Genomic DNA, 15,037 nt, shown 5'->3' on the forward strand with positions numbered 1-15,037 from the left:
CAACCTTACTGACTCTGAAGGCCTACAGAGCTCCCTTGATGACAAAACTGTAACAATTCACATTTTAAAATCTGACACTAACTGATCTGACCCACCAGAGTGGCATATGATACCTTGAAATTCAACAGGCAAATGGAAAATATACCCACTTTTGGCACTTGGCGGGTGTTAATTTCAGACCCTGTTTATCTATTTATTTCTGAAGCATTGATACAGTATATTCAAATTAAACAACATTTAAATTAGAAGCCTAATTTGCGTGCTTTCCAATTCACTAATCTGGCCTCTGTTTAACAGTCTGGCATATAATATAACACATGACAAAACATTGACAAAAGCCTGTTGCAATCAGGAAAGGTATCACACACACACACGGGATGAGCTGAAGCAGTACAGTAGGCAGCAGTCCAAAGATACTTTAGAAGGTTTTTGTACTTCTTCAAGGATAAACAAAGTGATGTTGAGTTTGCAGGTTAGTGTATGAAACTGGTATAACAAACTGAACAATAGAAATGTTGACGTTAATTGTGCAATTTCTCTGTCTATTTCTGCTATGTTCTCTGTCTTTTCTCCTGATGTCCACCACAAGCTCCTTGGTCTTACATTGAGGGAGAGGTTGTGCTCCTGACAACAACGTGTCAGAGTGTGCACCTCCTCTCTGTAGATTGTTTCATCATTGTTAGTGATCAGACTAACCACCACACCAGACCTACCATAGTCGGTACTATGTCATCTATGCACTTCCTGATGAATCATGTTACACTATCAGCATAGTCCCCGAGATCATCATCAGAGGCGGACCGGAGCATCTCCCAGTCCGTGTGTTGTAGCATAGGATCTGATTGGTCGGACCAGCACTGGATCATTCTGAGGGCGGGTGCTTCCTGTTTCTGTCTGTAAGCGGGCAGAAGTAGAATGGAAGAGTGGTTCGATTTGCCAAAAGGTGGGTGAGGGAGGGGTTTGTAGCCATCCCAGAAGGGAGAGTAGCAATGGTCCAAAACCCGGTCCCCTCGTGTGTTGAAGCTGATGTGTTGGTAGTATTTCGGTGCTATTGACTTGAGGTTGACTTTGTTAAAGTCCCCGGTTACAATGAATGCTGTCTCAGGGTGCCCGGTTTCCTGCTCACTTATACTCCCATACAGTTCCTTGAGTGCCCAGTCTGTGTCGGCTTGTGGCGTGATGTACACAGCTGTGATAATGGCAGCTGTGAATTCCCTCGGTACCCAGAATGGTCGACACAGATGCATGAGAAATTCCAGATCAGGAGAGCAGAAAGACTTGATATAGAATGTACGTTCCTCTGATCACACCAGAATTTGTTGATCATAAACATACATCACCACTTCTGCTTTTTCCTGAGAGGTCTTTCACTCTGTCCACTTGGTGCACGGAGAACCCCCGTTTGATGGCTGAGTCTGGAATCTCTGCAAACATCCAAGTTTCTGTAATGCAAATAATGCAGCAGTCCCTCGTATCTCGTTGGAAAGAGATATTTTTGTCCAGAGACTGAACATTTGCCAGTAGAATACTGGGTAGCAGGGGTCGATTTGCACGACGTCTTAGTCTGATTATAACACCAACTCTCCTTCCCCTTTTCCGGCTGTGTTTTCGAAGCCGGCTGCCCAGACAAAGGGCTCTGCTGGCATGTTTGAAAACAGTAGGTCGGCATTGAGGTATTTAAAGTCTGGTTTTCAGTGTGCTATTCCAGAACTAATGTCCAGAAGTGATTGTCTATCGTATAAAATAAGGTAGACATCATTCAAGACAAAAAGCATATGAATTGTAGACAAAGCAAACAAAAAACTGCTATATTGGTTTGGAGCTCGTAATGCAGCAGCCATACTCGGTGCCATCTTGAACTATCAATGTCGTGGACCTCTGTTAATGATCGTGGATGTCTGTTGCGTCGTTGGATGATGAGATGGGGCATTGAAGTGAGGCCTTACGCAAGGAAGACTAGTGGATCCCACCACATGTGTGAACCGTATAGCAGAGAGTAAGAGTCTTCCTCTGGACTTAGTGCTGAGCTTCCTTGGACTCTATGTGGCACGGAGGCTGCAAGCAATGAGGGCAACTGTTCAGAGGAATGAGGAGCTGCAAAGGTCGTGGAAGAAGCAAGAGTGCCAAAGAAGAGAGAAGACTGAAGAGAGAGGTGTGCCTCCTTGAATCAAGAGTTTTGCGTTGAGATTGGCAATACCCCAAAGGTGTCCTGAGCAAATCAGAAGTGTCTTTTCAGAGTCACGTGGTCAACTGGTCTGTCCTTTTTAAAACTGATTTACAATGTTTTGTGTGGAGGATTCTTACAAATTTCCTGCTCAAAATAGTGCATGTTTAATCATGACCTTTTATAACTTGAAAACGATGCAAGAGTCATGACATTCGTTGCCGTCAACATTCTCCATTTAAACAAGCAAGTATTTACATACTTTCGTGAATATTCCATGTGTAAGTAACAAAATATAAAAATACCTTTTACAAATCATACTGGTTAATTCATTGGTTTTACAACATGCACAATACATTACACATTGTAACCTGTAACCAATCAGTAACCTGATTGTTGTGGTATATCATCAGGGTAAGCCTTGAGTAGTTACCATTCTTAGTAGAATGATATGAATAATACAAGATTAAAGATTATAATAATTGATTTGCACGTTATAAGAGATTATAAGGGTTTATATCACATAAGTGATTATAAACCACTACATATATTTTAAAAGGTACATCAGGCTATAATCATTCATTTGTCAGTTATAAAAGTGATCACAGGTCATACAGTCATTTTCAGAATTATCTAGAATTATCTATTGTGTACATTTTGGGTCCAAATGCATTCTGTACATGTTATAGGGATAACTCAGCAAAGTACTGTGACTTTATGTGAAATGTTCCTGGATTAAGATGAAATATCCTAGTATTAGAATCGTGCAAACACAAAGGTCTTTATGAAACCTGTTTTAGATCTCTTTTATTGCCCATAACCTCTGAGCTTGAAGCGATGGGGGTTTTCCAAGTGTGTGTTTGGACAGATCTGCCCTTGTTTCTCAAGACGATTAAGTTACGCAGAGGGTCATTCTTACCTCATTTAGCTGGGTCATGCCAGACTTTAAGGCGCCATTTATTTCAGTTTCTTAGTTAATGGCTTTTGAGGAAATTCCAGGGGCCTCTGAGCATAGAAATAAGCATTATTCTGGAGATTCTACAATAAATAAACACAAATTGTTGGATGGACAGAGAGGAGGAGCAATTGCAGTGATTGGAGAAGAAAACCAAAAATGAGGCAATGCATATAAAGCTCTCAGAGCTTACATGAAGGACAGGTTCTATCATGGATAATGGGAGAAATTCTGATAGAAAGACAAACAATAAAGAGCAGAAAGACTTGAGTCTCAAAAGAGGAGGCTGATGCACAGGATGCTTTATATGACTCTGTAGTTCCTCTTGAAAGAAGCTAAGGGCAATGTGTCCTATGAATGATAATCGTGGAATAATTGTAAACACCTTATTTTACCCACTTAAACAATGGAGCAACTGAGTATTCAACCCTTATTAAGATGCAAATACACTCAACTGAAAATCCCATCAGAGACAGAGAGAGCGTGAGAGAGAAAATTTTTGAAAATGAGGAGATCAAGATGAAACAAAATAGAAAAAGTGATGGATGTAGGGACAGGGGGCAAAACATAAAATGATGAGGAGGCAGAAGTCTGATAAATCAAAGCAATATCATAAAAGAGTCAATGAGATTAATGCTGAAGGGCCATCCTAATTGACACAAAATGCCAAGCACCTCAGTAAGAGCTGTTATTCATAAATGTGGGAACTTCAGCAATAATGACTATCTAGGGAGGGATTTGGGGAAGAAGGCAACCCTTTTTATTCAAACAATTTCACAAGTAGCTATTAAAACAATGCTTGCTCATTAACATGATAATTGCTTGGTGTGTGAATTCATACAGCTGCATTCATACAGTATAATTATTTTCACCCTAAGTAAGTGTATGAAATGAATTGTATTTATCTTTTATATGTGTAACAAATATTTTAATGAAACGTTTAATAAAATTTACATTTCATTGGGCTGATCTTGCTGGTAGGTGTCTTTATGAGAGACAAATCATGGTATTTAATTCAATAGGTACAGAATAAGCAAAGCCCTTATAAAAGCCTTAAATATATTTTTTATTTGACATTTTGCACCATGATCTTTTGCAATTGCACATTTTAAGGTATTTAAACAAACATATACAACAAAAGGAAGGGAAATCCCAGTAGAATTAGCAATACTGGTTTAAATTTAAAATATATACATAAATAATAAAATAAGCAAGGCGAATACAAAACAATAAAATGCCAACAAGACAAAAAAAAACACCCCCCACCCCCCTTCCAGAACTCAACCCGACAGTGCAATCCAATAGAAAAGTGGAGCGTAATAAAAAAAAACAGACTAAAATCTAATCATCTCATTTCTGAAGGAAATAAATAAAAGGGGACCAGATCTTTTCAAATAATGGAAGTTTGTTCTTTAGAGAATACCTGATTCTTTCTTAGTGCTAGTCAAATCTGTAAGCAATTATGTAATTGTCTGCACTTCTACTTTCTTCCAAAACATAAAGAACGGGTATCGTTTTTTGGCAGTGATTATCCCATAAGAGACACTGTTGCTGCATCAATATAGACTCTTAAATTTTTCAGAAGCCCCTAATATAACTAATATAGGATCAGGATTCAGGGGGGAAAGACCCTGCGGAGACCACAGACTGGGGGAGGTATAGTGTGGTGAAATACATCACATGGGCTTTTAGGTCACATGTGGAGAATGGCCCGGTGGTAGAGCCTAACTCATTGGGGGGAGGAGTTGCTACAGACACGGCGACCAAGGGCCAGTGGGAATTGCCAAAGGGAGAAGCGGATCTGCTCGCAAGGGGACTGTACTGCGGAAGATACACACAGGGGGAAGTCCTCGTAGGAGCCTGACCTGTGGAGCACCTATTTCAGTACAGGGTATATTGAGTACCCGCATTGGATGTGGTCGGCGAATTCCTCCGCTGAATTTGTGGACCAGAGGGCTAGGGAGGAGTCATCCAGGGAGCCGAGTTAGTGGGATCTCCTAGGATAAGAGTTCACGATTTTACCTCAGCAGAGGGAAAGGGCGCTAGATGCAAGCAATCCACCCGGTCAGTATGTCAGCGTGTTACTGAGTTCTACTGGCTCGGACCTGAGAAAACACGGGACGAAACCGACTCAACCCTGGGATTGTAAAATCTCGCAAAGGTATTGGGTGTTGCCCAACCTGCTGCTCTGCAGATGTCTGTTACCAGGCGGCCTGACCAGTGGCGCTGTAGGCTTTCGAGGTCAGCGACGACGTCAATCTAAGGTGGTGATGTTCTCGGGGCACAGGTGGATCGCAACTGCTCTATCATAGCAGGGTAGTGCACCATAAAGGGTAGTGAAAATGGATGAGCGAGGAGGTTGGTTCCAGGTGCCCTCCACAACCTTATCAGCTCATCATGCAGAGCGCCGCCCTGACCTATGTACCAATCATCAAGCCGTGAAGGCTGTGGGGAGGACAAAGGGTTCCAGTCCAACCCAATGCTCACGGCAGCCCGGGAAAGCATATTGGCCATCTTTGCATCAGCCTCAGACTGGGCGGACTTACCCGAAGGTGGCAGCCCATTCGAGTCTTCTGCGTTAGACGTCAGAATGCTCTCCGATGCAGCGGCGACGTCATCATCAAACTCAGGGTGCTTGAGGGAGAACGCGGGCTGGCCGTGAGGCCGGATGGAAGCAAGCAAGCGTGCCAGTGGATGGGTGGTTCGTGGGGATGTACCTGGCAAAACAGAGCCTGCTGCCATCCCCAAATCGCCTCCATCGCCAGCCGGGCCATCCTCAATTCCGTGGGAAGAAGGAGCGACGCAGGGTGCGGCTGAAGTGACATTCACTTTAAGAAATGAAAGCTGCAACGTGAAAGCACTGACCGAACTGCGCAACTCTGCTGGTCTTCAGACCGGGAAGAACACCAAATTGCAAACAAGTGTCACTTAATGACATAAAGGGCCATCTGTGTGCCAGCGCATCTGTCCCCAGAGTGGCCGTGAGGCCGGATGAAAGCAAGCAAGCGTACCAGTGGATGGGTGGTTCGTGGGGATGTACCTGGCAAAACAGAGCCTGCTGCCATCCCCAAATCGCCTCCATCGCCAGCCGGGCCATCCTCAATTCCGTGGGAAGGAGCGACGCGGGGTGCGGCTGAAGTGACATTCACTTTAAGAAATGAAAGCTGCAACGTGAGTACATGTACCATCCAAAAACGCTACCTCGGTGTGATCGCTGCCCAGGCACACGAGTCAACGTCTATGACCATCAGATTTGGAGAGATATCGACCACATCCAGGAACTACACAGAGGTGGAAGGGCATCTTTAAAAAGACGCGTCCTGAAAAGGACGTTCATCGCCTGCTGTGTATTGCTCTTTTTGTGAGTGGAGGTATATGCTCTGTTTGACAGAAGGGGAACAGTGGAGCTACTAAATGCACATCGGCTACATCGGAAATTCCGATGTAGAATTAAATTCTATTTAATAAGTGGTAAGAAATAACCTTTAATTTACGTAACACACCATACATCAATGTATTTGTCATAAGATGAGTGACAATGAAATGTAACATTTAATGCTATCTTGCTTGGTTAGCGAGCATCAGACTGGACATTTCTCATCCAGAAATACTAATGAGCCTTAGGGGACAAACAGCTGCACCCAAAACATTGGACTGAGGCTACAACTCAGTGCCTGTTTGCCTTGAGGAGGAATTACCAGAACATCTGGCAGTCTTCTTCCTGGCCGCATCCCATATGCCAGAGATCACCTTGATGACTTCAAGCCTGAGGACAAAAGAAGGGACAGTTTGGATTTATAGATGTTGCAATAAAAAGATGAATGATGCTCTTTTGATGTGACTTACAAATGGCATTTTATTAGACATAGCAATTAGCTTGGCAAGCAGCTTGAAGCATGGTATTCCCTCCATGTGAGCATATTATGCATTTGCCAATAGAAACTATTATCAATGATAGATTGTGATGAAGATGCAGGTCACAAGCTTAAACAGTGTGTAACAAACAGAGAGTAGACTTCCTTGCTACTCATCACGTTTAACCGTTCAATTCTATCTCAATATTGCAATTGCTTGATTCAACTCTGGATCAGAGGCCAGATTCATTAAAATCTTCAAAATAATTAAGAAAGTTTTTAATAAATTATAAGAAGTTCATAAGAAGGTATCTAGCTATAAATGTTGACAGTTTGAGAAAAAATATAAGAAAATACATAAAAATTATTTTGGGGAATACAAAATTTAACTTAATGTTTTCTTATACGGAGTTCGTAAGAAGGTATCTAAAAAACATTCGGAAGTATTTTGGGAAATACAAAATAGTATTACTTTTAACTAAAGAAAGTTAAAAAAGAAGAAGAAAATAGTAGTTAAAAATATTTCTTTATTCTACATTGGATGCACATTGGACAACTAGATTGGATGCGCTCTGTCTGACTGAAACCTGGCTTAAACCGGATAAATATATTAGTTTAAATGAATCTACTCCCCCAGGTTATTGTTATAAACATGAGCCTCGTCTGAAGGGTCGAGGAGGAGGTGTTGCTACAATTTACAGTGAAGTTTTTGGTGTTACTCAGAGGACAGGATATAAATGTAAGTCTTTTGAACTAATAATGCTTAATGTGACACCGTCAAATATAAATAAAAAAATCTCTATCGCCTTGCTACAATGTATAGATCACCCGGGCCTTATTCCGATTTCCTTAGTGAATTTGCTCATTTTTTATCAGATTTTGTAGTTACTGTAGATAGAGCCTTAATTGTTGGTAACTTCAACATTCACATAGATAATGAAAATGATACATTGGGATTAGCATTTATTGATATTCTCAACTCTCTTGGAGTCAGACAAAATGTAACAGGACCAACTCATCGCCATAATCATACGCTAGACATTCTCTCATATGGAATTGATGTTGATAATATAGAAATTCTGCAGCAGAGCGATGACATCTCAGATCATTACCTCGTCTCTTGTATGCTGCAATCAACTAATGTTACTCAATTTACACCACGCTATCATTCAGGTAGAACTATTCTTTCGACCACTAAAGATAGCTTCACTAATAATCTTCCAGATCTATCTCAAACACTCAATAAACCCGAAGAACTTGATGAAATAACAAAAAATATAAATGCAGTCTTCTCTAGCACACTTGATATTGTCGCCCCACAAAATAAATTAAAGAAATAAGCCCTGCACCATGGTACAATGATCACACTCATGCTCTCAAGAGAGCAGCTCGGAAAATGGAGCGCATTTGGAAAAATACAAAATTAGAAGTATTTCGTCGTGCATGGAAGGATAGTGTCTGTAGCTACAGACAGGCACTAAAAGTTGCCATGTCAGCATATTTTAGTCATAGAAAATAACCACAACAATCCTAGATGTTTATTCAGTACTGTGGCTAAATTGGTTAGGAATAAAGCCTCAATAGAACCAGATATTACGTCACAGCTCAAGAGTAATGACTTCATGAATTTCTTTACACATAAAATTGAAATAATCAGAAATAAAATTGGAATTATGCAATCATCTGTCATCGCACCTCAGAAAACATTGCCTAATAATTTTCCTCAGGTGCAACTTCAATCTTTCTCTGTCATAGGTCATGAAGAGCTAACAAAACTTATCGAAACATCAAAAGCCACAACTTGTTTGTTAGATCCTATACCAACTAAGCTCTTAAAAGAGGTATGTCCTGTAATCTCAGAACCTCTTCTTAATATCATTAACTCCTCGCTATGCTTAGGAAATGTCCCAAGAAACTTTAAAATGGCAATTATCAAACCGCTTATTAAGAAGCCACAACTTGATCCTGGAGAACTTGCTAATTATAGACCGATTTCAAATCTCCCGTTTATGTAAAAAATGTGTTAATTTCTACAGAGAAATAGTATATATGAAGAATTTAAATCAGGATTTAGGCCTCATCACAGTACAGAGACTGCACTTATCAAAGTTACAAATGACTTGCTCTTATCATCTGATCACGGCTGCATTTCTCTTCTAGTGCTTTAAGATCTTAGTGCTGCATTCGACAGGATAGATCACGACATTCTCTTGAATAGGCTGGAGAATTATGTTGGAATTTGTGGAGTTGCATTAGCATGGTTTAGGTCATATTTAGCAGACCGCTACCACTTTGTTTATGTAAATGAGGAATTATCAAACCAAACAAAAGTAAAATATGGAGTGCCACAGGGATCAGTTTTAGGGCCTCTGCTTTTCTCCATTTAAATATGCTTCCCCTGGGAGATATTATCAGGATTCGTGTAATAAGTTTCCACTGCTATGCTGACGACACACAACTATATATTTCTTCAAAACCTGATGAGATTTCACAATTCTCTAAATTAGCAGAGTGTATCAATGAAATCAAAGATTGGATGGCCAGAAATTTCCTTCTACTCAATTCTGACAAAACAGAGGTACTAATTATTGGACCAAAAAACTCTAAAAATAAGCCGCTAAAATATAATTTGACTCTACATGGATGTACTGTTACATCATCTTCAACAGCAAAGAACATAGTTGTTATATTTGATACCAATCTGTCCTTTGAAAATCAAATTACAAATGTTTGTACAACAGCATTCTTCCACCTAAGAAATATTGCTAAATTACGGCACATGCTCTCTGTTGCTGATGCCGAAAAACGAATTCATGTATTCATGACCTCAAGCCTAGATTATTGTAATGCATTTCTGGGAGGATGTCCAGCAAGATCAATAAATACAATTAAATTGGTTCAAAATGTAGCAGCCAGAGTGCTAACAAGAACCAAGAAATATGATCATATTAGCACCATTTTATCATCGTTACATTGGCTACCTGTTAAATTCCGTATTCATTTTAAAATTCTGTTAACTACGTACAAAGCTTTAAATGGTCTAGCTCAGCAGTACTTAAGTGATCTTCCTAGAATATCAAAATCCACAAAAGGAGGTAGATCCTTTTCATATTTGGCTCCTAAACTATGGAATAGTCTCCCTAACACTGTTCGAGATGCAGACACACTCTCTCAGTTTAAGTCTAGACTAAAGACTCATCTATTTAGCCAGGCATACACCTAATTTATCCTCCAACCCACAATTAGGCTGCTTTAGCTGGGTCTTCCGGAACCAGAAACCAGAAACATTGAGCATGATCTCTAACTCTGCAATAAATTTAATGGCATCTATGCTAATATTATTTTATTTGTTTCCATGTCTCAACCTCGGGACTCCTATCCTGAGGTCACCAGAACCGGCTGAATCCAGCTCCATTCCTGCTTCGTGTTGGACTCCACTGCTACATGTCGCTGAATGATGATGACTAAATGCAGCCGGTGCCAACCAAACATCACTTCAGTCTATTATGATGGACTTCAGAGGATGAACTGATGCCAACTCCAACCTGCATCACCTCGGTCTATTGATGGACTACAATCTTGAAATGGAATACATAGACTAACTATTGCCAATAAAAGCCTTCATCAGCCAATTAACAAGGACAATTTCATCTATGTGAACTTCTGCAATTAATCAAGGATGGACGTCAAAGACATTGGTCATTAATCTTACAGTTCAAACACAATCGATGTTTAAACACTGACCCTTAACACTTACTTAGTTTAATCATTTTAAACCATGACTTTAACTATACATAAGTAATATTTACATTATATTTATGATGTTAGCCAGAGAGGAACTGGCCACCACAGTGAGTCTGGTTTCTCCCAAGGTTATTTTTCTCCATTAATCTACATCTTAAGGAGTTTTGTGTTCCTTGCCACAGTCGCCTACAGCTTGCCCACTGGGGTTATTAATACAATTATTATTTAATTATTTTTAAACACGATTAAGAATCGTATTTTATCTAATTACACAATGATGATTCATCGACTTTATAAACATTACAGTTTTATCGTCTGTTAATGCTGATCTTCTGTAAAGCTGCTTTGAAACGATGTGTGTTGTGAAAGGCGCTATACAAATAAAATTGACTTGACTTGACTTCAAACTATACAAATTTTACTTAAGATTATATTTTTTTAGTTTAAACAGAGACCATATGATGATGTATGGTTTATGACAAAATAACACCAGAATATGTTCTAAATCCAGCACAAATATTTCTGAGTTTTACCTTTTCTATCATTAAAACAGACTTTAAAATGAGTTGAAGTTATATTGCCCTCATGATGCAGCTTTTGGTGTCACATATTAACATATTCCTATTCTTTGCCTAAAACTATCATAGTATTCTGATTTTCTTTCCAACAGCTCCTTATATTTACATTTATTTTTTGTTTAATAAGCAGCAGCAAGTAATGCATGATATTTCCCACTATGGACCTATAAACAAACAATATCACAGTGGTGTAAATTAAACACAAAATGTATGATCTAGAACAATAGTGTGGTCGAATACTATGACAGTTTGGTGAATGTGTGTGTCCCTTGTGGCTTACATTATTACTACCTGGCATTATTACCACTCTTATCTGCTCTCTGGACCCAACCAGAGGCAGAGACATAGACCACCTGCGCACAGCCGATAAAATAAACATCACACAAGGCCACAGTGATTGTCTATTCCGCGTCTCAACTCAGGCTCACAAATTTTCTCCTACAGGCTTCTTTTAACCTCGGCAGCTGTGTAATAATAAGATAATTAATTACGGACTGAGTCGGGTACACTAGCATACGCCCCACCTCATGGCCAAGCTGCCTAGGTCATAGGTGAGGTCCAAAGTCAATGTTAAAAAACTGTTCAAATCATAAATCCACTAGGCTGTCAATTTGACATCCAACACAATGCTATCCACTATAAACTCCATATAGCTGATAGATTTTTAATTAATTCCTTAATTCATGCACAGCAGCATGTCTGCTAAACTCCTTGTTCTTACTGTATGGGATATTTGAACAGTTTGCAGCAAGCATAGTCCAACAACAGATCTCATTACCAGGATCAATGTTAGTCATGGGCTTCCGGATCTAAAACAGATTCCTTTATGCATTTTCCTTCTCACCATGCTACTGTCAAGGTATCGCCTCTCCCCTGCATTAAAGGGGTTGTAGGTGTTTTTTGGCACAAAGAATAAGTCTGACAGATTTCTCTAAAATACTGTAGCTGTCCTGAAATATAACACCTGTCTCTTTAAACAGCAAACAAACACAATCTTCAAAGCTATAGAGGGGTTGCACCTACTAGTCAGTTATTTCTGACACTAGTTGATACATTCAGAATCAGAATGAGCTTTATTGCCAAGTATGCTTACACATACAAAGAATTTGTCTTGGTGTTGACAGAAGCTTCCAGTGCATAAACAATACAAGACAGAGATCCTAAAAAATAAATAAAAAATAGAATAAAAAAGTGCCAGTACAGTAAGACAAAATACATTTTAAAAATACATTCTCTGAAAAACCTAAATATCTTATGCAGTGTTGTTTCTAAAACAAGATAAAACTAATGTATCTTGTTTTAAGGATTCTTTTTAAACATTATTATTTATTTATTTATTTCAAGCAAAAATAGTGTGACAACAGAAAAGATACACAATAATAATAACTTATACACTTATGCTTGAAAATGGAGTGGTGTTATGAACGAGCAGCGAAGGCAGACGAGGAGATATGGATCCAGTTGCAGTTCAACTTCAACATTTCATAAACAAACAGGCAAAACACAAAGGAAAACCCTCAATGGGGAAATAAAAATAAAACTAGAAAACACGGGCAGGGAACACACACCAGGCTAACAACATTCAACGAACGACAAGGAGTGAACAAAAAGCAGGGCTTAAATACACAGGGAGTGATAATACAAATGATAAACAGGTGTGAACAATGACACAAAATGGCAGTGAAGATGGCAGGGGGATTCTGGGAAGTGTAGTTCTTAAACAAAGACAAGTGAACACGAAGGCTAACACAGAGACTAAGGAGCTACACAAGGGACAAAAGTGAAAACTAAGGAAAGCAAAGGTGACAAAAATGGCAGACAAAGGGCAACAGTGAAAAGTAGAAGGAAATTTCTGGCCATCCAATCTTTGATTTCATTGATACACTCTGCTAAAGACAAGGAATTCCTAACAAGTGGGAAGAAGTAAAACTTATTAAACCCCACCCCAGTCTATCAAAGAATTTATACAAACAAAATATAGCTGCTTCCTTCATCAATAATCTCAAAGAGAAAATAATAATAATAAAATAAAAAAAAAAGAATAATAATAATAGTAATAATAATACCTCGTTTAGAAACAGTGGTTGCACAAGTCAAAACCACACATTCATACCATACATATTAATAATATACAGATATTTCCACAGGTAACAATGATAATCAAATATCAACAATGGTAGACGAAATACCACAAGGGTACATAACAATGATTATCAAATACCAACAATGGTAGATGGAATACCACAAGAGTACATAATGATGAACAACTACCAACAATGGTAGATGGAATACCACAAGGGTAACTAAATAATAACTAATCCAACAATCCACACAACATGAATACAATCAAACCACAATATCATTGTAATGGAACCAGACCTTTCGTTTGTTAAGACGTTTGAAATTGTGAATGCCTTGACACTGCTTTAATTCAAGCCCCAGATTATTCCACAAAGTAACCCCGTGCACAAACAGACATAGAAAAACTCCTGCTGGTGGAACCAACCATTGGGACCACAAAGTTTCCAAATCCTCTCAAACTGTACGACTGCTCCTTATGAGAAAACATATTCTTTGATATTTTTACAGGACAATTATTATCAAGAATACAATGTTTCCCTAATATCAAAGGTCTTACTAGAAAAAAGTGATCCAGCATGAATTTTCTTGACAAAAAAATATGATCGTGCCTGGTAACATGTGCATGTAAAATGTCTAGAAATAGCAGTTTAGCACAGCATAAAGCTGACAATATACATAATTTTTTTTTCTATTTCTTCTGCTCCAAACTTACTTCAAACGTACTTCTCTGCTGTTCGACTGAATGTAATACATCATAAGAAATTGTTTCACCACTGTTCAAATGCACTTTGGATCGCATCATTTATATGTATAAATGTTTTCCATCTGAAAGGACTAAATATTAAATGAAACATATGATGATAAAATGCAAAGTAATCTCTTCAGTAATCAAAATACTTTTTGAATGTAACAATTACCAACGATTTAAATTGTAACTGTAGAAGAAAACAGTTACGTATATTTTGTATTTCAAATACATAATCCTGTTAAATATTTCCATTCCTCCCCAGCCCTGTATATAAACTCAGCAAATGTCCTCTCACTTTCAACTGCTTTTATATTCAGCAAACTTAACATATGTTTTAACACAAGTTTCACAGACATGTGACAAACAGAACTGGAATAATGTGTTCCTGAAAAAGGGGGGGTCAAAATCAAAAGTAACAGTCAGTATCTGGTGTGGCCACCAGCTGCATTAAGAACAGCAGTGCATCTCCTCCTCATGGACTTGAGATTTGCCAGTTCTTGCTATGAAATGTTACCCCTCTCTTCCACCAAAACACTTGCAAGTTACCAGACATTTCTGGGGGGAATTGCCCTAGCCCTCACCCTACGATTCAACAGGTCGCAGATGTTCACAATGGGATTGAGATCGGGCTCTTCACTGGCCATGGAAGAACACTGACATTCCTGTCTTGAAGGAAATCATGCACAGAATGAGCAGTATGGCTGGTGGCATTGTCATGCTGGATGCTCATGTAAGGATGAGCCTGAAGGAAGGGTACCACATGAGGGAGGAGAATATCTTCCATATAACGCACAGCGTTGAGATTGCCTGCGATGTCTACAATTTCAGTCCGATGATGCTGTGATGCACTGCCCCAGACCGTGACGGACTACTCCACCCCCACCCAAAAATATTTTAGTGTGATAGAGTTAA

This window comes from Xyrauchen texanus, chromosome 19 (genome assembly GCF_025860055.1).
Source record: "Xyrauchen texanus isolate HMW12.3.18 chromosome 19, RBS_HiC_50CHRs, whole genome shotgun sequence".
Classification (NCBI taxonomy): Eukaryota; Metazoa; Chordata; class Actinopteri; order Cypriniformes; family Catostomidae; genus Xyrauchen; species Xyrauchen texanus.